At 32.3% G+C, this 24,921-nt stretch overlaps 2 long non-coding RNA genes across 6 annotated transcripts in view; one reads left to right on the forward strand and one right to left on the reverse strand.

Moving 5' to 3' along the window:
- LOC127717808 (uncharacterized) overlaps window positions 1–24,921 on the reverse strand; it is a 142,125-nt gene that overhangs the window by 16,543 nt on the left and 100,661 nt on the right. Inside the window, exon 1 of one of the 3 annotated variants that reach the window (XR_007989421.1) lies at window positions 12,727–12,786. The exons of the other annotated variants lie outside the window; for them this stretch is intronic. This is a non-coding gene — a long non-coding RNA (uncharacterized LOC127717808). Of the gene's footprint in view, window positions 1–12,726; window positions 12,787–24,921 lie in introns of those variants that run through there. 3 annotated transcript variants of the gene reach the window in all.
- Window positions 17,704–24,921, forward strand: part of LOC127717806 (uncharacterized) — a 120,954-nt gene continuing 113,736 nt past the window's right edge. Inside the window, exon 1 of one of the 3 annotated variants that reach the window (XR_007989420.1) lies at window positions 17,704–17,773. This is a non-coding gene — a long non-coding RNA (uncharacterized LOC127717806). The remainder of the gene's footprint in view (window positions 17,774–24,921) is intronic. The other 2 variants (XR_007989415.1, XR_007989418.1) reach the window with 2 other exon arrangements.

Genomic DNA, 24,921 nt, shown 5'->3' on the forward strand with positions numbered 1-24,921 from the left:
AAAAATGTTAAAGACGAGTTACAAGTTTCAGACTCAGAACAGATAGATCTACTGATCAAGTGGCTTGGGACAGAGTCTGCTAGACATGTCATTAGCATTAGAGCATCGAACGTCAAAAATCCTACATAAGGCCTTCAGAGATTATGGCAGAGACTGGACTTATTTTGATTCACCGTCTGGAATAAATAGATATAAGAAGATGTGGTATGAGTGCTAATGAAACAACTCTCCATCCAAGTCACAATTTGTAAAAGTAAACCATTATAGGTCTGGAATAAACCCAATTGTGACAAAATTGTTTTATGGACTCCAGGAGGAGTAGATAACTAGGGCTTTAAGATATAAGTCCAAGTACGACGTTGCCTTTCCGCTTTTCACGGAATTCTCTGCATTTATCAGAGAGATCAGCAAGATCAAGAACGCTCCTGGGATATGTTACACCAATTACAAAAGGTGCTGCGCCAAGGTTCACACCTCAGCCGTATTCTAAAATCAACGATCATAAGACGGTAGTTGAACAGCAACTTGGAGACATCAGTCAACAACAAGATCTTTGTTTCCTTCACAAGACAAAGCACCCCTTGAACGAATGCCGAGCGTTCCGCGCCAAATCAACCGAGGAACGCAAGGAACTGTTAAGACAAAACAATATTTTCTACAAGTGCTGTGAGTCAACCACGCACAGAAGTCGGGATTGTAACGCGAGCATCAGTTGTAATGAGTGTGGAAGTCAACGACACACCACCGCACTACACATAAAAATTTTCAATCTAGTTCATCCGGCACAATCTACGACGGGGAGTAGACAGAGTCAGCTGAAATCATCTTAACCTCTGTGAGTTCAACCTGCACAGAGATCTACAAAGATGCTAAGAGTGAGAAATCTTGCTTACGGAACCAAATCACTTATTGCCTCGAGACCGGAAATAGCTTTTAAGAACGAAAATCAATTAGTTGGCCAAGATAACGACCAAACCTTTAATTTGAATGTCAAAGTTGCAAAAACGCATGCCATACAATTACCTGAATGTACTGGACCCAGCACTAAGTCTGGTAGATTCATGAATTTCTCTAAAGGAACAGCACTTGTGTCACCAATAGCAACATCTGTGACTTGTGGAAAATTCTATAGATAACGCAAATTTCATTCTGGAATCAGCAAGACCAGAAGTTTACGGAGAAGAAATAAATTTCATTCGCAAACAACAAACTATAACGAAACAAAGACCGATTGCCAATCTCAATCTGACTTTGGACAAGCAAGGACTACTCCGAGTAGGAAGATGTATCGTCAAGTCTGACTTGAATCTTAATGAAAAGGAACCATTGATCCTATCTGGACATATTTATATAATAACGCCTTTTGTCAGACACTACTACGACAAAATCAAACATCGAGGTCGCCACTTCACAGATGGAGTTACTAGATCCGCCGGATTGAACGTTAAGTCGAAACGATTGATTTCGTCTGATATTCACAAATACGTGACATTCCGCAAACTCAGAAGAGGATCGAGTACTAACTTCCGTTTGACTTACCAGAGGACCATCCTAGACCGTCATCGCCGTCTCTCAACATAGGAGAAAATAGTGCCTACCGTCGCAACAGCAACAATGGAAATTCCATAGATCACAACGATCTCGTCATCTTTCTTCTAAAAGACAAGAAACTGTGTCGAACCCACTTTCCCGTGGGATGAATTTATCTAAAGTTCTAAAGTGAACAGTCATTAGTTGATAACCGACATTTCTCACACGACCAATAGTGGACACGATTCCTGCACATTCAATTTATGTTAAGATTTATTTATCTTATATTTATATGCGATTCTCATATATCATTCTTTCACCGGCTGGCTATACAAAATTGAGATACAAAGGTATATTCTACCGTCGAATGTTACCACCACACAATCAGACTTTTTTTTTATTTTTATTTTTTACGTTAATTCACAAACTTTTGTGTTATTTAGAAAACCTTTCCGGTTTTTTTTTTCTCAAATTTTGCAAGATTTCGTAAATATTTTGAGTTTTTTTCTCTCCAAATTTTCACAAAGATTTAACATCATTGCGCTAACTTTTTCATTGTTTATTAAACAATGCGTTATTCCACAAACAATGTGTCATTTCGCAAACATTTGCATTCATTTGCCAACTTTTAGGTGTTGTTATTTTTCTAGTTTTCGCCGCTCATTGTGTACTAGTAATTTGTTAAACCTTATTATTCAACAATCATCAGCGATTTTAAGTGAGCCTTGCCAACATAAAGTAACCCTCGTCTTTATTTACTTAAATACATGCCATACCCTTTAAAATGTCATAACAAAGGAATCTTGTTACTTGTTCCTTACATAATATAAATAAGATGATGTGGTTTGAATGCCAATGAGACAACTCTCCTTCCAAGTCACAATGTATAAAAAGTTAACAATTATACTTATTAGGTCAAAGTACCGCCTTCAACACGGAGCCTTTGCTCACACCGAGCAGCAAGCTATAAAGGGCCCCAAAATGACTAGTGTAAAACAATTCAAACAGGAAAGCCAACTGTCTAATCTATATACAAAAGAGAAACGAGAAACACCTATGAACCACACCAACAAACGACAATCACTGAACAACAGGCTCCTGACTTACGACAGGTGCATAAAAATGCAGCAGGTTTAAAGAATGTATTTCTTATATTCGTAAGACAGATGGGTTTTTAGACGAAAGTGCTATCGGATTGAAAAAGGAGGGAGGGGTGTTAATGTCGGAAAATTGGGCTTTATACTACTGAAAGAGATCAGCCAAAATTTAAAAACATCTGTATCCTTGTGGAACATATGTAGTTTTCAAGATGTCTTTTTGTGTTGTTCGTTAGAAAGGTCGTTCATTGTTCATTTGTATAAAACTCTTGTATATCGATTCCGCAACAACTCATAAACTGCAACATATTTTAGCCAAACCTTTATCCTATCTATTTGGAGTACTAGGTTGTTTTGCGTCATGTATAAGGGTATTTGAGTTCCACGTAAATTTAAGATCAAAAGGCAGCATGATTTGAGATACTCGTTAGCGTGAGAAACACTGTAAAGGAAAATTAACAAAAGAAAGGAAAAATCGTACCACTCTCGTAAAATTCTACTATCAATTAAGTTCTCAATGTTTGTAATTAATTTTAGAATATATGTAAGAACGAATTCATGATAAATTATGAATATTATATGCATTTAGGATAAATTTTCCTCTAAATTCAAGTTATCACATCAGTTCTACATGCAGCCACAAGAACAATTGTTAACTAGATATTGCACTTGTTTTTGCATTATTTCATTCACATTTTATACCCCCTGTAAACTTATCCGAACTCGGGTTATAAAGTCTGAAAGGAACAACAACAAAACTGTTGGTACAATTAATTGTCCTGTATTATTCAATTTATTATAACTCATGACAGCGAAGGCAAATGTGTCTTTTAAACCATCTCAAGTAACTGTATTCATGAGAATTTGGTTGTGGGGTTCTCTAAATGTGTAGGGCTTCTGCGGTCGAGTGGTCTAATTAATTCATTGGCAGATATCACTAGCCTGTCAACGCTGAGGTTGTGAGTTCGAGTGGAGGTACGTTCGACTTAAGTCTTGATTGACTAGGATTGCCAGTTTACCTGCCTAAGGTCTGTGTTTTTTATCCGGGCATTCCGGTTTCCTCCACCCTTAAAAACTAAAATGGCATTAAACGCCACCAATCAACCATTTAATCAATCATTTTTTTGTTTAATTCATTTTGATCACTTTTTTCTTTTCATTTTGTCCAATGGTCTCTATTCTTTGTATGTTAGCATCGCCGCGATATAGCATTTTTAAGCTGTTGCTGCGTAAAGCAAACACCAATCACTTGCATATTTTAGCACCCCATTATTTTATATATAAAAATAAGCAGATGTGGTATGATTGCCAATGAGACAACTATCCATCCATGTTTAAATGAAGTGAATGTAAGCAATTATAGGCAACCGTACGGCCTTCAACAATGAGAAAACTTCATACCGTAAAGTCAACTATAAAAGCCCCGACATTAAAAATATGAAACAATTCAATTGAGAAAACTACCGGCCTAATTTATAACAAAACAATTACGAAAAACAAATATAACAGATATGAACCAACGACAACCACTGAACTACAGGCTCCCGACTTGGGACAGGCACATACAGAATGTGGTGGGGTTAAACATGAATGTGAGCGCTCAACCCTCCCCTAACCTGGGACAGTGGTGTAAAAGCACAACATAAGAACAATCTTTAACTATCTGTTGAAAAAGGCTTAGTCATTTGGGGCCCTTTATAGCTTGCTGTTCGGTGTAAGCCAAGGCTCCGTGTTGAAGGCCGTACTTTGACCTATAATTGTTTACTTTTTACACATTGTGACTTGGATGGAGAGTTGTCTCATTGGCACTCATACCACATCTTCTATATTAACTCATCAGATCGATACATTGCAGAAAAAACATCAAACAAAAACACAGACCGGACGTGGCAGGGTATTTATCCATCCCTCATCCCTTACAACAAAAAAGACACTAAGTACAGATCTGAGAGTACTTGTAGTTACTGACAGCTAGTTCAAAACCAATAAAAACTAATAAAAAAATCGTGTATCTAAGACTTAAATATCAATTAGTTCACATCCGACATCCAAAGACGTCATTAACAATCAGAGAAAAACATGACCTTGTGCACTGCCAAAATATAGGTATCGACAGATTGTTGTTCCGTGAAAGTGTATATATGTGTATAACAATAATATTTAGTATGGTTTTGATTTACTGATAACAAAATCAATATTTATACCAATAAATTAATAGTCAAAGATTTAATTACAGTGTTGAATTGGTAACATTTTTGAATAAGTTTATTTAAAGGATTGATAAGTTTACCTGGATCGTATCTAAATTTCCGGGCTTGATTAACAACATCACTGTAAAATGTAGGATGTGCTATTCCGTTTGAAATCAGTTTTCTACAGGTACAGCCAAACTTGCAAACCAAATCTTTGTATCTATGGTAGAATTTAGTAAAGGGTTTAAGTAATTTGTGGTAACGAAATCCATGACTTAATAATTTACTAGTATTACATATATTACGCTGATTGAAATCCAAACGTCACTACAGACACGGGCATAGCGTACTAATTGGGATATATAAACACCGTAAGACGGTGCCAAAGGGACATCACCGTCCCAAAAAAGAAAAATTAACAATTTTTTGTAGAGTTTCTGAAATGTCTAAATCAAAGAAAGGACGCATACTGCTGTTAATATTTGATTAATTTAAGGTAAGTTCCTTTGGGTATAAATATTGGTAGTATAGTTAGAGAATTCTTGATTATTTAACGAAAAATATCATCAAGATAACGGTAAGTGTTGTTGAATTTATCAATTAAATGGAATTTAGACGAGTCTTTACTGAGTTTGGCCATAAACTGTGATATAACATTACAGGAACAAGTCTGCTATTAAAGGGGTACAATTAGTGCCCATGGGAATACCTACAATCTGTCGATAATTTTTATTGAAGAAACGTACATAAATGTTATCAAGGAGAAAATTTATGGTTTTTATCATCTCATCACACCTCCAGTAAGTATATCTAGCATATTTACCTTTCTCATTTGAGAAAAGGGCTTTATATGAGTAACAGCAAATAACTTTGCAACCAGATTTATCAAACGAACATATTATTTTTAGCAAAACTTTTCTTTGATACGAATGTTTGAAAGTGTTGTATAAAGAGTTTAAAAGTCAACACTGTCAACGGTAACAAAAGGACCATCAAAAGCACGTAATTTATCTTAAACATCCAAAGAAGTTTTTACACTCCAAAAATGGTTAATTCCACTCTTTTCATATATTCTATTACAAAAATTAATGACAAGTTCTTTGATAGTAGTTAAGGAACTCGTTAAAAGCACTGAAAGATTAGTAGTAGAACACTTAATAGAGGCGAAGATAAAACAATATTTTACAGGTTTGTTTGTGCAGTTTATGTAACTAATACATAGTGAGGACCTTCAAATGTTCATAGGAGGCCTTAAGCTGAGCCATGGTAGTGACATGATTATTTACTATATGACTCTCTGTGGGGCGTTCGGCCTTGAATGCAATTGAATGTATAATTTCATTCTTAAGGACTTCCGTATAGTATTTACGTCACCACCACATTGTTGGCTCCTTTGTCGGCCGGTACAAAAACAAAACGCTTCGGCAAGTACTTGAATTTTGTTTTTAATCATAGACATGGGCGTATTACATTTACTTGTTTCTTCATTTACTTCTACATTATTTTCGAAATGTGATATGCGAATATCAACAATATTCAGACATTTATTTAAATAGGAATCAAGTGACTTTTTGTCAGATTTTTCTGACGACACTCTTCCCAATTATTTTCGACGGTGGACAATATTTTGGTTCTTTTTTCACCCCTCGGTCTTGAACGATGTTGAGGTCCCCTGTAAGTACGTGGTTAAAGAGATCATAGCTTAACTTTGATGTTTGATAGTCTCATGTCGAAGGAGCATTATTTTCTATACTGACGTCCTGGTTGTTTCAGGACGGTTTGAAGTGGTTGGAATTTGATAAATTCAATATTGTTTTTGCGTTTTTCCAAATGTTGGTAAATGAAACTTTTGAATTTCTTCGGTCTGCGGAAGCGGTATAAATATTCTTTTGTTCGTTTGAAAAATTCACGTCCAGTTTGCCCTTCATATTGAATACAACATTTCGGTTTTGTTCATGTTACAAGGTATACGAAGTTTGGGGTTTTTCAAGTAATGTCACATGAAAAGGCGAGAGAAAACGTTCTTCCGTTCACTGATGATAATCTGGAGCAGGTTTGTCATATTCTGACATTGCACGGGAATATTTGTGGATATCCACGTGCGTTTCGGTTGAACAATCTAGCTGCAGAGGCATTGCCTCCTTTAACACAATTGTTCTAAATTTTGAAGGTGAATTTCGATTAGCGGCAGTGGAATTTATATGAACGCGATTTTTTAAGCACGTGGATATTCGAAGTGTCACGGAGAAGTTTTTTTGTTATTTTACCGTTTCTTAAAATCATGATATAATATAGTTTAAAAGTAGAAAAGTAAAAGAGGTCGAAAGTCAAAGCTTTGAACTTGGATCATAATTACGGGATGAGTCGAAGAATTCTGTAGTTAACTGGCCCGAGACCACAGTTATTTCGTTGTGAATTTTTTTTTACAATAAATCTCTCCTGCTCTATCTATATGTTCGTTATATTTTAGCACCCTAGTTTTTTTTATTCTTTATATTTCAGAACCCCATTATTCTCTATTCTTTAAATTATATTATCCCATTATTCTCTATTTTTATCATATCATTTCCTATTCATTTTTTTGTCCACTCTGTAGTCTTTGTCCATTATTCTCTGTTATATCAACACCTCACCCAGACCTTCATTCATGTATATGGAAGGCATCATTATTTGTCTAGATATATAAAAATATTTAGAACGAAATTGATATTTTAGTCTTTGAGCTTGTAGTTAACATAAAATTCTCTATTTTTATTCTATTATTGTTTATTCCTTTATTTTTGGTGTCCATTCTGTAATCGTTGACCATTACTCTCTATTATATAAACACTCCATCCAGAACTGCATTCATGCATATTGCAGGGCAGGCATCATTATTTGTCTAGTTATATAAAAAATATTTAGAACGAAATTTACATTTTGGTCTTTAAGCTTATAGTTTACATAATATTTAAATCTAAAGGAGATACTACAAAGCCAATGAAAAATACTTACATTTTCAAAATATTACTTCAAATAAATCTTGACAAAACAATTTAAATTAGGTTAAAACGAGAAGAAAAGAGTTGTATATTCGATCTTTTTGTGAAAAATACATTTGTGGATGTATGTGTAATTTAAAAATGATTGTGGAAGCGCACAGCTCGTCAATGTTTCTTTTAAGCAATCCCATATTTTATTTTTCTTTGAAAACGTAAAATTCTGTACAAAGGGAGGCAAATTAAATTTACCAAAAAGGTGCTATATCGCCAGCTGATGGTGCTCTATCAGCAGATGAGTGATCTAGACTTCATTGTTGAAGGCCATACAGTGACCTATAGTTGCTAACTTCTACATCATTTGGTCTCTGGTGGAGAGTTGCCTCATTGGCAATCGTACCATTTGTTTTTATTTTTATATTTATCATAGAATTATGACATGAGTAGCAGGACAATTGGCACTGATGAAGGTGTTATACCACCGAATCATAGTACGTCACTTCGGTTTTATATGAAAAAGGGTCGAAAAAAAAAATTGCCTTCAATTTGACAGTTGTAGGAAATTAACCCTGCGTTTTATTGCAGAAAAAAATTCTGAGTCATAAACTTATATCTTAGGTGTTTCAAAGCACTATTCTTTTTTTATTTGGTATTTCCATGAAAAAAAAATATGGAAACTTGAGGTGACATGGTTATCAAAGCTTGTTAACAGGAAAAAAAGGGGTGAACATTTGATTATTTTACTTCCGATTGTGGTTATTATCTTGTATGCAATGAAATGTTATGAGAAATTTTCACTGAAGAACTGGACAGGATAAAACTTTACTCATGCCAAGTATTTCTTTATTTGAAACAAAGATAAATTTGGCACATTTTTTAAAAATAAATAATGTACTGTTTAGAGATTTATATCGCAGTTTAAACTTTGCTAATCCTATTTGAAAGATTTTATTTTTACATTTTACTGGTCCTTGATTCCGAAGATTGAATTTAATCTTTTTTGCATGTAAATTAGAAAATCCATGAAAATAATCCCTTGTGAAATTTTTATAGTCCATGGCATGTCTATCTTCTCCATTTATACTTTGATAAAATTATTTCACTTCACTTTAAATACACATTTCATATGAATAAAAGAAGACACTTCAAATATAATGACAAATCTTCAACAATGCAATAAAAAATGGAAATCTAAAAGTTAAATATGTTGCCATGGTAATTATTGTCCTTCGTGGGGTGCATCGCATGGGACATAGAAATATATATATATACCAGGTCTCTATCAGTGCATCTGTCATTCCGGTCTTGTTGGCGCTCTCACATGCACAACTCTTGCCAGATTTTTATAAAACTTACATCATAGATTTATAACAGCTATAAATAAGAAGATGTGGTATGAGTGTCAATGAGACAACTCTCCATCCAAGTCACAATGTATAAACAGTTAACAATTGATAGGTCAAAAAACGGTCTTCAACACGGAGCCTTGGCTAACGCCCAACAGTAAGCTATAAAACGCCCCAAACTGACTAGTGTAAAACAATTCAAACAGGAAAACCAACGGTCTAATCTATATAAAAAACGAGAAACGAGAATCACTTATGAACCACACCAACAAAAGACAACCACTGAACACCAGGGTCCTGATTTGGGACAGGTGCATAAACCTGAGACAGTAGTGTTACATTGAAACATAAAAAGACAAACTATAAAATATCAATTGAAATGGCATAACTCGATCAAAAAGACATTTAAACAAAAACTTGTAAACATACACAGAACGAATAAGTTTGATCTATGACAAAATATAAATATAATATTAATGAAAAAGATGTAGGAACAGTGTCAAAAAGACAACTCTAACATGGGACAAAATGGCGTTAAATAAAACAACGTACACAGGTAGATTTAAATATAGTAATTGTGTTGTTAGGAGTACGGTAGAAAACTTTTTTTTACAAAATTAATAGATTTGTTTTTCACAGTATATGTCTTGTACAAGTTCGAAAATCAGTGCCGATCAACTATTTTAAAAGAGTTATGTTCCTTGGGGATATTAATTATATGGATAAATTACATTGTTAGCGCTCTCACGTGTAAAATTCTTGCCAGATTTTTATGAAAATTATATCAAAAGTTTATATCAGCAATGTCTCGAACCAGTTCGAAAATCAGTGCAGATCAAATATTTTAAAAGGAGTTGTGCCCCTTAAAAATATTAATACTATGGAAAATTGCATTGTAACCGTTCTCATATGTCAAATTTTTATGTACAATTTTTGCCAGATTTATATCAAATTTACATCAATAACAATATACTTTATTTTGAAACAATGAGACACATATTTACATGTGTAACAAGAAGAAAAATACATATTCGTATTTATGGTTACTACAAAACAATGCTAACATATAATTTAGAGTATAATTACAAAAGTTTAACTAATAAACAGGGATACATTCTTAAAAACTTTGATATTGCAAAATGAAAGCAGTCCTTTCATTTTCTCAACACATGGATAAATGCGGTAATATTCTGAAATATGTATTTTTCTGATATTTTTAACAATATCAGACTGGCACTCAAATAAGTGGTGAAACTCATTTACAATGGACAAGGAGCAGATGACACTGTCTTTTCATCTCTAGGAATTCTATTCCATCTTCCTGTTTCAATTGGTATTTTTAGATTGCAGCATCGCAGCTTAGTAATATTTTTACGATCTGCAGATGAGCGTCTTAATAAATATTTTTCTAAGCCAAAGTCGATTTTGAAAAGACCGTAATATTCCCCCCTCGATGAGTTTTGGATTTGAGAGTGCCACTGTTGGATGAATTCATCTGTTAATCTTTGCTTTATACTCGTTTTTATCTGAATTGGATCTATCTTTGATTGAATATTCCATATAAAGCTAAATCCAGTATTGTCAAATATGGATTTAACATGTTCAATCCATTTAAACTTATGCAATCCGGATTCGTTCAATTTGAACATTGTATGGTACAAAATGGAAGAAAGTTATATATCAGCGATGTCTCGGACAATTTCTGAAATCAGTGCTGATCAAATATTTTAAAAAGAGGTGTGCCCTTGGAAATATTAATTATATCGGAAATTGCATTGCATTTGCTCTCAAGCCTTTATTTCTGTAAGATATTTATAAACAGTTTTAAAGAACCAAAAAAAAAGTTTTTATTTAGTTATTGCCGTTGATCCTTGGATAGATAAAATATGTGCAACGTGGGGGACACTGCAATTAAGATTCTTTTTTGTTGTTGTATAGTTTTGACATAATGCACTGCATGTTGTTTGGAACTATATCAGCATGATCAGTCAATACAGATATAGTGAATAATTAAGCAAAGAACAATCAATCAATCATATGTTGTGTTTTTGCATTAAGACAAGACACATAAGGATATTTTCAATTCAATGCCATATTTTATTTCAACGTATGATGAACAAGGTTAGATAGAAACTCCTCACGCAGTGGCTGATCATGAAAAAGCAGAATGAACTTTGAACCATACCTTATATGGATTCTATCTATGAACGACCTCGTCAAGATATATTTATCTATGTACTGTTCAAACAGAAAGAACAACATGCATTTAGAGTTTTCTTTAAAAGTTTTTTCAAGTTATCGGTGAATGAAAGGAAATTCTCATGTCAACAATTTTTTTCAGGACTGATCTGTCCATAACAAGTGCAATATTCAATTCTGCTTGTCTTGTGCCTTTATGAATATGTATATCTTGGTGAATTTGTGATAAATACTATTGTTTTGTTTTGTAATTTTTCAAGATAAAGAATGATCAGGAAAGGAAAATAATCCAAAGAGTTTGACTTTGAAACAAAAATATTAGGTTAATGAGATAATTAAATCACCATATTGTTGAAGATAAAGAAATAATTTCACAGTTAAACCCATTTTAATTGAACTAGATCAAGTGCTATAAACATGGATGTTTTGTTCGGAATCAGTTCAATTACTATGGATTAAATATTTGTGGCTACCTATTTCCGTGGATTCAGGAAAGATTGTATTTTGGTGAATATTTGATTTTGTTGTTTTGGCAAAATTTGCATTTAAGCATATAGAAAGTTTATCCTTCATTGAACATTTAAATTCGTGGTTCAGCTCTACTCACGAAATCCACAAAAAATGATATCTCTGGAATAATGATGAATCCTCAGTATCTTTATTGTTTTGTTGTCTTGAATGTGGTTTATTTTTTTTTAGTGGTTTAATTTTGCTAATTTTACAATTAAAATGAAAACCCCAAAAATCTTCTTTCCTTAATTTCAGAATAAGTGACAAGAACTAGATAAAAAAGACCACATCTTCTTTTTTTTATACTTGCAAAAAAAATTTGCCATATAATTTGCACAAATAAGATACTGTGGATTACTTTTCGTGGGGTACTATTTTTTTGTTGATTTCTTGGGTACAGATGAACCAATTTTAATGTTCGATGAAGTACAAATCTTCTATCGGATTGTATGCACTTTTTGAAAAACCAAGAAATCACAATTTTTTCCTTAATCCATGAAAATTTGGTACCCACGAAAATAAATGAATCCACAGTATTAGAAAATAAACATCTTTATAGTATTCTTCATATTAATCATCTTACAACAAAAAACTACCATAAATACATAAATTATTAGTAATATGTTCATATGGAAATGTTATATGTATATTGTTATATATTATATTGTCTTTTTATTAATAACTTAACAAAGATGGCATAATCTTTACAAATCAATTACATTTCTTAATGTACAATGTAGAAGAAGAAAAAAAAATCATGAAATAATAAACTTGATGTTCATTTGACAATTTTTTCAAAATTAATTATTTTTCATCTTTTGTAAAAGCTGAAAAATTTGATACTATAGAAGAAAATTTATTGTGAAATATTTACCTTTTTTTAGGCTTCAGAAATTCCAGTTAAAGTTTGTGACAGGAGGAAAAAATGTATGTAATTTGCTCTTAATGTAATAAGTCTTAATATAGCTCACTTCTCATTGATTCTGACTAAATAACAGTTTATTTATAGGATTACCATATAAAATAAAAGTATTATCTAAATGTCACCAGCCACAACATTCTCAGATTGAAAAGGGTATTTAGGCAAACATATGTTTATTGTATATTTACTAAGAATTAAATGATGGAAAACATCGTGTCAATTTGTCCTCAAGTGTCACTTATACTGCCAGATTTGTTGAAATACAAAAACAAAGTGCACTTTTTTTAATTTATAAAAGGACTTTAGATGTCAACTTCATAATTTGCTAAAGCATTTATTGATAAAACAAGAGCACTTTGTAATTTATCAATAGACGTTAAATGTCAACTTCATTATTTGCTTAAATATTTATTGATGATTGATATGTAAACTATGTGTTATGAGAGTATAAGCAATCAGGATTCTACTTTGTCAAAATTATCTCCCCATTACGCCACTTTATTTGTATAATCGTAAAAAAAGAAGCCATTGTAGTAATGACGCGCTGTCAATTTAGCTCTTGAAAACCGATCAACTTATCCACATACCATCATTACGATCCTTATATGCCAGTTGTATTTTAAAAGACAAATGTATCTGCTAGCTACTGAGCATGAGTTTATGTACTTTTATGCTTTTCTTTAGTCATCTTAAAACTATTGTCTGATCGGTTGTCAGGGGTAATTTTCGAAAGTTCAAAAATAAAAAAAAAATCTAATTAGATATTTCGTGGAAGGGCAGACTAAAAATTTTCAGAGGTTGAAGACTAATTACCATAGATAACACACACAAAAAATGAAGCTTTTTTGAAGGTATGCATTTTTAAGATTCACTTGTAAAGTCTGTCGTCAGGTACATTTAGTAAAAATTTGTTATTCGAACACACCTACTCTGTTGTCATGCCTCATTAGAAAGGTATTTCACTCTACCTATATATTTAATTCTTAGTACTGTAAATTTTAAATGTTATTATATTAACCTATAGCCTAAATATATAAAAATAATAGAATATGAAGCGAGATGATGTATCAAATATTTTTCTTTTGTATGATTTCAAGACACAATAGTCAATTCAAACATGCCAGAACATAAAAAGGTGTACTCGACTTTCTCTTTTCGATGAGATCATTGCTCTTTTTGGGATTTTTCCCAAAAAAACTGTTGCCGGGGGCAGAGATGCAAATTAATGTTTTAAAGAGACCAATCTATTATCTTTCTTTGGAATTTTTTTCGGGGGAATTTATGCTTATGCACAAAACAAATCCACATGTATTTGCACCTACCACAATGGACTGTTTTGTGAAAATTTGTCTTTAATTTAAAAGTTTAAAAATATCATAACGTTCAATACCATGATTTAAGTACAACACATATGTAAGATGCATAAAATTCTCAATTATGCACATTCATTAAATTTTTAAAGCCCATAAAAACAGATTTACCAACTAGGCCTTTTTTACCTTCTCTACTAAAGAGTTCCATTTCTTTTGTTTAATTTCAACTGGGTTTCCACCTGTAAACACTCCTTTAAAAGTATATGTAATTTTTTGTGCTAAGGAAAAATATATGAAATATCTGAATTAATAATTTGTTTATGGCTGTGATAGAAACTAATTATTTCGCAGTACTTAGTATTTCAAAATACAGTCCTTTGTACTCCCTTTAGATCAGCTTATCTATTCTCATTACTTGGCATTCATAATCCATTGTCTGTATAATGGCTAGTTGAAAATTTAACATAATTTTCTCCTTTGAAACCACCAAGCCATCAATCTCCAGCACAGAGTTCATATCAGTTCCATACGTGCTTTGCAATACTTCCCTTCATATGGAGTGTAGTGTTACATAGTATAGAACGGAACGAATATGATCTCTGCGCCGGAGATTGCTAAGCCATTTGAAACCAATTTGTCCGCTAGTGTCTTCTGTAAGATTTGTTCCTGGTGTTCATGCCAATCAAACAACATGTCAAAATTGCTAAATAGAACATATATTTGAAGTGCAAGTAACTGTTTAATATTTAGAAAACAATAGTAGAGCCAGAAAATTTGACAGGGTAAAATGCTCAGAAATTGGATTTAGCTACTTCCCTTAAACACCAAATTCTCAAGAGTCCTTGAATGATGATTTTTAACCAGTTTGACAATTTTTGCATAAGTAAAAAAGAGGAAGAGAATTTTGTTTACAGATAAATTAATCTACAATACAAAAATCTACAAAAAAATGAAAGAAAGGGGGTAATCAGAATCCATGTACAAGAAAATCAGAACACAGCTGGTCAAAAGAAAAACGTGATGAAAAGACAAACAATACTTAACACTACCCAGAAAACTAAAGATTGCAGATATGCTTGAAACCATCAAATGACTGCCTAAAGGATTAATTGTCCTCAAAAGACAACTTTTTACATATAATCCTACCAAAATTAAAAATTACTAAAATTTACAAATTAATGTCTCAATATATGACCGACCGTGCGACACTCTCATAGGTAGTCAATGTTATCAACCCCCGCTCCCTAGTAGTACCATATATGATTGATTCACTTATAAAAACAAAAAATCTCAAATTCTGCTTTGATTAATGTTTCAGGAAACACAAAGAATTCAAATGCATATAAAGAGATACATATAAACATCTTCCAATTCAGGAGTTGAAGTCGCAGGAAAAAAATTCACTAACCTTGATATAACACTATATATAAATTCAATCACATCTTTAGTTTAATCGTAATCATGTATTTCTAACAGTTTTAAATTCATCTTATTTAATAACATATAAAACAGGAATGATCCAAACTTTTACATATTTTCTTGCAATTGGTAAAGAGTATTTTGTTTTCAATGAGAGTTATTTATATTTCTTTATACTATATACTGATTGAGAATAAGTCTTTAAGGTTGTGTCTAGGGTAAATTGTTATTGTTTATCATAGTGTATAAAGTTAAATTGTTTTTATTTTGTTCTGTTAATCCTTTGAAAAAACTGTGATGTATATCATTAATAGTTTGCTAGTTAGTGGAACTATCAGCTAAAAAGCTGTGAATACTGTAGACATAAAGTGAACAAAACCTAAAGTTGTTAATTTCTGTGTCATTTGGTCTCTTGTGGAGTGTTGTCTCATTGGCAATCATACCTCATCTTCTTTTTTATAAAAGCTTATGACACATGAGATATTGTATATTTTTGTTAATAATACTGATTTGGGACCAGTATTTCGAAATATTCTCAGGAAGGAATTATATGTCAATAAGTTATTTTAAATTTGTCCAGAAAAAAATGGTAACAATCTAGTTACAAAGTGCTTAGATTTAAAGAATTTTCAAAAATGATTGTTTCAATTTTTTTGTCTTTCTGTAAAACAGGAATATTTATTGTACCTTTGTTAGCATTCAGCTTTCTTGAAACTATTTACTGATCACTTTAAACACGAACAACTTAAGAAGGTCCCATAAAACTTGATGCTTTTGTTTGCTTCACAATATATTATTTGACTTTTAAAGTAAGTGATATTAATTGCCCGTATTCTATTCGTTTTATAATTTTCAAAACTATATGTGCTTCTAACAGTTGTAGTAAAACTGCTTAATATCAATCCAGTACGAATCAAATTCGTAAGAAAGTATATAAATAACACAAAGCCGAGAGGGTGAGAGAGCAGATTGTTACCCCGAGAAAAATATTATTAACCGAGACGAAGCCGAGTAAAATCTACTCTTTCACCCTTGAAGCTATATGTTTTCAATTCAATATAATGAATGTTCTGATTTTATTGACTTTTAAATAATCGATTTTTGTTTTGCAAGATTTTATTTGCTAATATGAGATAATATCATTTACAAAAATGTTCTCGCTGACACATGTGTAAGAGTAGAATACTACTCTTGTACTCACTAATAAAAAAACCATGCAATCTAACATGAAGTATAATAATGCTTACTGTACCTGGTCACAAAAAACTGCTTATTCTTCAACTTTGAAATGTCTGTATTTTATCTTTCTTTTCTTTTTCATATTGTTACTGAGTCTCGACTGTCACTTTCTATTATACTATGTCGTGTTTATAAACTAAATATTTCATAAACACTTTTGCTACAAACACATTATTTGCATGATAACGCATACTTTATTTCAGTGTCAATGCATGCTTTGGGTGAATATTAACAGTTGCAAGGTAACTTTCTTAATTTCATCATACTATTGCTATAAAGGTACAACGTAAGGGAATTTTTGGGATGAAAATATCATTAGCACTAATTTACTGAAATGTGACCACTACTTCAAATATAAAGTTTAATTAAGTGTCATTGAAAGATATAAGGAATTCATAAAACATTTAATTTTACAGTCAATCACTTTATCTGGACCTTATCCATGAAATGAAAACACACTTCTGCTTCGTATTTCATCTCTACGTTGAAAAGTGATTATAACTGTATAAGCTGTCCTGCATGTGGGGCGTATTGTTAGTTACATAGTGTGGTAGTGACCTAATACGATATATGGGGTCAGTAAATTCCATATGGGGTGAGAGCGAAGCATCTTAACATTTGGTATTTAGACTAGTGGCCTTTCAAAATGATCAAGTCTTCAATACCGTTAGTATTAAGAACCTATTTCCATTGGTCTATACAAAAACAAATGCCAACAATAACAACTTGTTAGTTTTAAATGTGTTTAATGAATTTATTTCAATTTTTCATCATCAATTTCTTCATCTGTTGAAACCTTTCAAATTTTTCCTCAACACCTAGTTGTTTTTATAAAGGGACGTAACACCACTACTAACCGTGTATTGAAATAAGCCCCGCCTACTAACCCCAAATGAAATATACACGGTCTCCACGCGATTGCTTTTAACCAATCATATTCGTAGGAATGTGTAGGAGGTCAGATAAATTTTGATATTTAAGAAGCATCCAGATTTCTCTTCGACATAAACAGACCTACACTGTTCACGGTAAGACAATCTTTATATTTAATTTCTTTAAACAAGGGCATTGTTTAACAAAGTTTGAAATTTGTTAAACCATAATTTTTGGAAATAAAATATAAAAGAATAAATGTTACGTTTTGAATTGAATTTTCATTTTCTGGATTGCTACAATAATACAGCTTCAAACTGCAACAGGGAAATCTCTACTTGGACTATGTTTCGACTTGTTATGAGGAGTTGCTAATCAAAGGTGCATGAAAACGGGAGAAAAACCGAACAAACGGACGACTGGACAATCCAGTGGACCAGCGTTTGTTTGGCTGCAATAATTTATTTTCATTTAAATTGCATGCGTTTTCGATCAAAGAAACAATGCTTCGGGCATATTTCTGGAATAAGAAAATAGAAATACATGTAACAATAAAGTAAAACAAAAATCAAATCAAAATACTGTTTAACAGATTAAAGATGCAATATTGTTTTTCAACAAACAAGGTTGAGACGGTCTTAAATATTTAACAAAACTTTTTAGTCCAGTGAAAAAACTCTATTTTCAATGGGTTTTTTTTTCTAAGAAGAACTGTAATGCAATACGTATTCTATAGAAATTGCAAACACTTTTGAACCAAATTGGTCAAACTTTTAGGTCATTATTTTCTCGTTTGAATTTACATTTGTCATTTTGTGTCCTTTCATAGCTTGCAGTTGCGGTACGGGTTTTCCTAATGGCAAAGGCCATACGGTGAACTATAGTTGCTAATCTCGACGTCATTTGGTTTCTGGGGGAGAGTTGTTTCATTGGCAATCATACGTGTTTCGGTATTTATATATTCAACATTCATGTATTTAGTTATGATGTTTCTTTTGTAAGTCCTGTGAGATATTTTGTTATGTCTTATGTTCGAGACGACGTGGTTCGGTATTTATATATCCCGCTTTCGGGCTTTTTGTTGTTACTTTCTTATACGTGTGGGTCCGGTGTGTCATTTTGTACTGAGTTGTTGTCTGTTTTTTTCGTTTGTGGTTTGAATTGATTTCAAGTTCAAAGCAACTATATGCACAGGATTTTTTTTGTTTATACACAGTTTTGATTTAGAAGAAAAACCGACATAGTTAAAAAAATACATAAAATATCACCATTACAAACTCAAACCCAATTCAATATTCTTGTATGTGTCTATAGATAAAACAAATTTATTTTATTTTTAGAAATTTACCTGTGATAATATAAACGTCACAAAAAATACGTCACTTTTTGTGACGGTGGTCCATTCATATGACGCGCAGTTTATATTTCGTTTGTGGTGTCCTGGTGTGCTGTCGTAAATTGATGGGAGGTGTCCGTTGTTATTCTGTGGTTTATAAGTTGTAATGTACTATTATACTATTTATTTATGTATTTCTCTGTGCTGAGTGTTTTTTTCGTTTGTTTGTATTGTATTCCTGTCACGTGGTGTTGTCATTTTAGCGGTATTTTTAACATTGCCATATAAGCGGGAGGTTTGGCTAGCCATAAAACCAGGTTCAACCCACTATTTTTTCTTAAAATGTCCTGTACCAAGTCAGGAATATGGCAGTTGTTATCAGACAGTCCGTTTCTATGTATGTTGGCGTTTGATTTTGTTATGGTTCAGTGTTTCTGTTGTTCCGTTGCTTTCCTTTTATAGTTGATGTGTTTCCCTCGGTTTTAGTTTGTTACCCTGATTTGTTTTTGTTTAATCGAATTATGACTATTGAACAGCGGTAAACTACTGTTGCCTATATATGTATATATATACCACATCTTTTGAGTTTTATATAGAGATGATGAATAAATGTCAGCAAACAAGGAAGTAGACATCCAGAATATGAAAAAAATAATTCAAAATATGTGACCATCAGTTCGTTAAGACGGAATAGGGCGTAATGTTAAAGAGTACTTTTTTTTACCTGAAAGACTCTAAATTGTTCAAAAGTTTTTCGATCTTCCGAGAAACGATTACCACACAAATCCTTTTTGTAAAATGTTCTGTTTTAAAGATGTTCGCTTCTTTACTTCAAAATAACAAGACTTTTAAAAGCCTGTAATTAACTGATAGTATATAAATAATGGAACTTAAAAAGCAGAAAAAATAATAGGTCCGTATCCTTGTATTTGAGATATAATTAATTGAAAATTTGGCTCAAAAGATTCTCTCTAGATTTTTCGTAAATTTAACATTGACACCTTTTTTATTTCAAACACTATGAAAAAAAACATGGATTTTATAAGATGTTCAAAAATAGATGTTTAAATTATATGTTTTAAAATTATGAAAAGAAAAATAGGGGTTAGCGTGCAAAATTTTTATTGGCATTACATGGATAAAACTAGAGGATTCCGAAAAAAGTCAAAAAGTCAAAAACATGAGTAGCGAACATCCTTAAGGATAATGGAACGTTTCATTATTTCTATTATTTTGTAGATGATCAAAAGAAATCGCACACAGGCTCTCCTCCTTGCAGTTTTCGTACTGAATGGTATTGGTAATGTTTTATTTTTCCGTTTTTTTTTTATATATGTTAACACTTTTTTCACATTCCCTATTTGTTTAACCATTTTTCACATCATTCCTGTAACTTGTTTATTTCAAATTGATGAGCAGTATTTTCGTCAGAAAAAAAACATTTTATATCGATACTTCCTTCTTCATATGATAAAGTGTAAGCGGACTCGGAAAACAAAATTTAATAAAACATCAGTTGTTCATGACTTCGTAACGCCAAATGTAAAACGATATAGGACATTAGGCACCTAGTTAATTTCGTAATTTCGTACAGTTATTGTGAAATTCCAGGTTGAAATAAAATACTATACACTTACCTTTTTTGTATAACAATTCAACAAATAACAAAAAAAAAAATAAATGAAAATATGTTATCAGCAGGTAGCACTTAAACCAAAGCTTGAGCAATGCTGACTCTGATAAATACCGAAAACGATACGTTTATTCTCAATACCTGATGTTATAAAAGTATCATTATGTAATAACACAAGATCAATTTTTTACCAAATTATAAAATCGTCATAACAGTTGAACGAAGAGAAACATAATTTCTATCTGTTTTTAAGCGTTCTTTTGCTCTTTCGCCAAAGTTAGTGGACTTACAATCAAGCCGTATGAAGGGAACGACGAAGGCACATCATTGTTAAAAGGTAAAAATTACAGCATAGAAATTCTAATGAAATTATTTCAGTGCGCACAACACGTGTGTTTTTTGAGTAACATACATGTAACCCCTTTGTGTTATTAATTTTGTATTTACATTGTGTCATAGATCAAATTTATTCGTTGAGTGTATGATCACTTGCTTTTGTTGATATGTCTTTTGATTGGGTTATGCCTTTTCAATTGATAGTTTATAGTGTGTCTTTCTATGTTGTATTGTTACACTATTAATTCTGGTAGGGTGAAGGTTGGCGCCTATTACAACGTTTAAACCCGCTGCATGTGTTTGCACCTGTCCTAATTCAGGAACCTGATGTTCAGTGGTTGTCGTTTGTTGATGTGGTTCATGAGTGTTTCTCGTTTCTCGTACTTTATATATATTAGACCGTTGGTTTTCCTGTTTGAATGGTTTTACACTAGTCATTTTTGGGGCCCTTTATAGCTTGCTGTTCGGTGTGAGCCAAGGCTCCGTGTTGAAGCCCGTACTTTGACCTATAGTGGTTTACTTTTGCAAATTGTGACTTGGATGGAGAGTTGTCTCATTGGCACTCATACCACATCTTCCTATATCTACTTAGATGAAATTAGCAGTTCACTTCAAGTCCCTTTAGGTCATATAGTTCCTAACATTTTTACGTATTTATACATCCCAGGCTTACTTTTTTTTAGTCTGAGCATTGTTAATAAAGGATAATCCAGTGAAGGGCAACCAACGCACGACATTTATACATTAATTTATCATTTTCATTTCAAAAAGTAAAATCACAAAAATACTGAATTCCGAGGAAAATTCAAAACGGAAAGTCCCTAATCAAATGGCAAAATCAAAAGCTCAAACACATTAAACGAATGGATAACAACTGTCATGTTCCTGACTTGGTACAGACATTTTTCGTATGTAAAAAATGGTTGATTGAACCTGGTTTTATAGCTAGCTAAACCTCGCACTTGTATGACAGTCGAATCAAATTCCATTATATTGACAACGATGCGTGAACAAAACAAACAAACATAATAGGTAAAAATATCAAAAATAGGGTACAGCAGTCAGCATTGTGTTATAATCTTAATCACTATAAAAAAAACAAATATGTAACAAAGAAGCACAAAAAGTCAGATATCAAATTTAACAACCTCATTCATTGCTTTTTTATTATACGATTTTATTTATCTATGTCCACCCATAAAGGATTGAAAGATTTTAAGTACTGGGACTGACTCCTTACCCTGACAGGCACATGGTTAGGTTAATAGTTATCAAAGGTACCAGGCTTATAATTTCATACGCCAGACGCGCGTTTCGTCTACATAAGACTCATCAGTGACGCTCAGATCGAAATAGTTAGAAAACCAAAACATTGCGCGTTTGACGTACATCAGTTGATCAGCATGTAAACGTCACACAGGTAGAAATAAAATAATTTTGTCGTTCAAAGTATGAACAGAATGTAGTCTATAGTTCTTTTAGGCATATCCTCTGCAGAATATCAATTAGAATTTTCCCTTGTCCTTCTTTGCCGCTTGTCTATAACTTTATATGCTTATTGTGAATTTCTTCTAAAAAAAAAAAGAGCCACGTCATTATGTATTTTATTAAATCTAACATCTTGCTCAAGTTATATTGAGATGCACCCCAATGAGTTTAACCTCTATTATAAAGGTTAATATATTGAAATTGATACAAATCAGTCAGTACCATATTACATAATTTGTCTGTTGATGACTTGTTAAATCAATATCTAACAGTTCAGGGCAGCAAGTGCAGAAAGCAAGATGTTAGATTTAATAAAATCAAACTTCAATTACAACGTTCTAGTTTAAAACTAATTTTTTGAGAAAAAACCTTTAAAAATATTCATCAATCAAGAATCATAACTCCACAATATATAGTTACTAGTAAGTATGTTTAACTTAATGACTCCCATTATCAAGCTACATTTGAATATGTTACTCAAGCATCGTTATGACACATGAACAAAATTTATTCGATTTTTGCTGCACCATGTTCGAATTTTAAAAATATTTTCTGATACAACATAAAATATAAAGGACTCGGACTTCTTTTAAACTTAGTTTTACTGTGCGTATTGCTGTGTGTTTGTTTGTTCTACATTGGCTACATGTAGAAGTATAGGGGGAGGGTTGAGATCTCACAAAACATGTTTAACTCCGCCGCATGTTTGCGCCTGTCCCAAGTCACGAGTCTCGCTGTGTTGAAGACCCATTGGTGGCCTTTCGCTTTTTTCTGCTCTTTGGTCGGGTTGTTGTCTCTTTGACACATTTTCCATTTCCATTCTCAATTTTATAGTTAGCTTGAATCCAGAACGATTCGAGCTTGACATTTATTAGTATTTACATCTTTCTGTCATCACTGGGGTTAAACTGATGTCCGTAACTGCAATTCCGGATATCCTAATTGGCGGACGAAAAATTAGGTGAAATATAATTATATAAATTTTGTAAGCCGTTAGAAATGACTTTTCGGAACTTTTTGCCAGCGTTTGCGTTAAGGTCTTCTTGTCCGTAAATGTTAAATTGCAGAAAAGAATTGACGTTTTACTATGAAAACAAAAGAAAATTTAAATTTTGGCATAATTTTCTATATTTTGAAACATTTTAACAGCTTTACCTTAAAGTTATCAAAAACTCCATTTATATTTGTTAAATAATATATTCACTGACCTTAATCAGAATCCCATATTTCAATGCGTTTGAAGAGCAAAATTGGACTTAAACTTATTTAAGATGAAAAAATGTTGCTAATTGTAGTTAGTCCCAAGAAGTCACCAAGACCAATAACCACAACATCCAGAAAAACAAGGAATGAAGAATCTGATAAGTGTGGTGAGCATAAATGTTAGATATGGTCTTTTCATCAGCCTTTATAACGTGCTATACTTTATTGCCCGTTATTTCTTTGTTAGAATGTAGATGAATGCCTTCTACCAAACATTGTTTTACAAATCATTAGCATTGTGACAACATATTCATACTTCTCCACTCAAACTAATGATACATATACCAGCAAATACATGTTTGTAGTGTTTTCCATCCGTCTGTGCCTTCCTGCAACAACTCGTAAAAAAACTTAATACATTGTAGTCAAACTTATAGCTCTTCCTAATTTGAAGGTGTATTTGGTCATCCTCAATCAAGTTTATATTTGAAGGTATATTTGGTCATCCTCAATCAAGTTTATATTTGAAGGTATATTTGGTCATCCTCAATCAAGTTTATATTTGAAGGTGTATTTGGTCATCTTCAATCAAGTTTATATTTGAAGGTGTATTTGGTCATCCTCAATCAAGTTTATATTTGAAGGTGTATTTGGTCATCCTCAATCAAGTTTATATTTTATGGATTTTATATTTGAGTTTGAGTTACACTTTGGAAGCATTGACACATTTCGTCTTTCAAACAACTAGCGTCAACAAAAAGTAAATCGCCTTATCTTTGTTTGGCCAAGTGCCAGTTAATGTTATAATATTTATTTATTACATAATGTACATCTTAAACTTGTCTTTAGAATACATTATTCTTTTTACCTTTTCAAGCAGAATTTGGATCACATATTTGACTTTTTCATACTTTTTTTTAGCAATCACAGTTAATTTATAAGCATTAGCAACAAGATCATAAATAAAATATATAGAAACACTAATACTTAAACAAAATCCTCACACTATCGAAACTGAAAGTAAACAAAATCCTCCCACTATCGAAACTGAAAGTAAACAAAATCCTCCCACTATCGAAACTGAAAGTAAACAAAATCCTCCCACTATCGAAACTGAAAGTAAACAAAATCCTCACACTATCGAAACTGAAAGTAAACAAAATCCTCACACTATCGAAACTGAAAGTAAACAAAATCCTCACACTATCGAAACTGAAAGTAAACAAAATCCTCACACTATCGAAACTGAAAGTAAACAAAATCCTCACACTATCGAAACTGAAAGTAAACAAAATCCTCACACTATC

The sequence above is a fragment of the Mytilus californianus genome, unplaced genomic scaffold (genome assembly GCF_021869535.1).
Source record: "Mytilus californianus isolate M0D057914Y unplaced genomic scaffold, xbMytCali1.0.p SCAF_10, whole genome shotgun sequence".
NCBI lineage: Eukaryota > Metazoa > Mollusca > Bivalvia > Mytilida > Mytilidae > Mytilus > Mytilus californianus.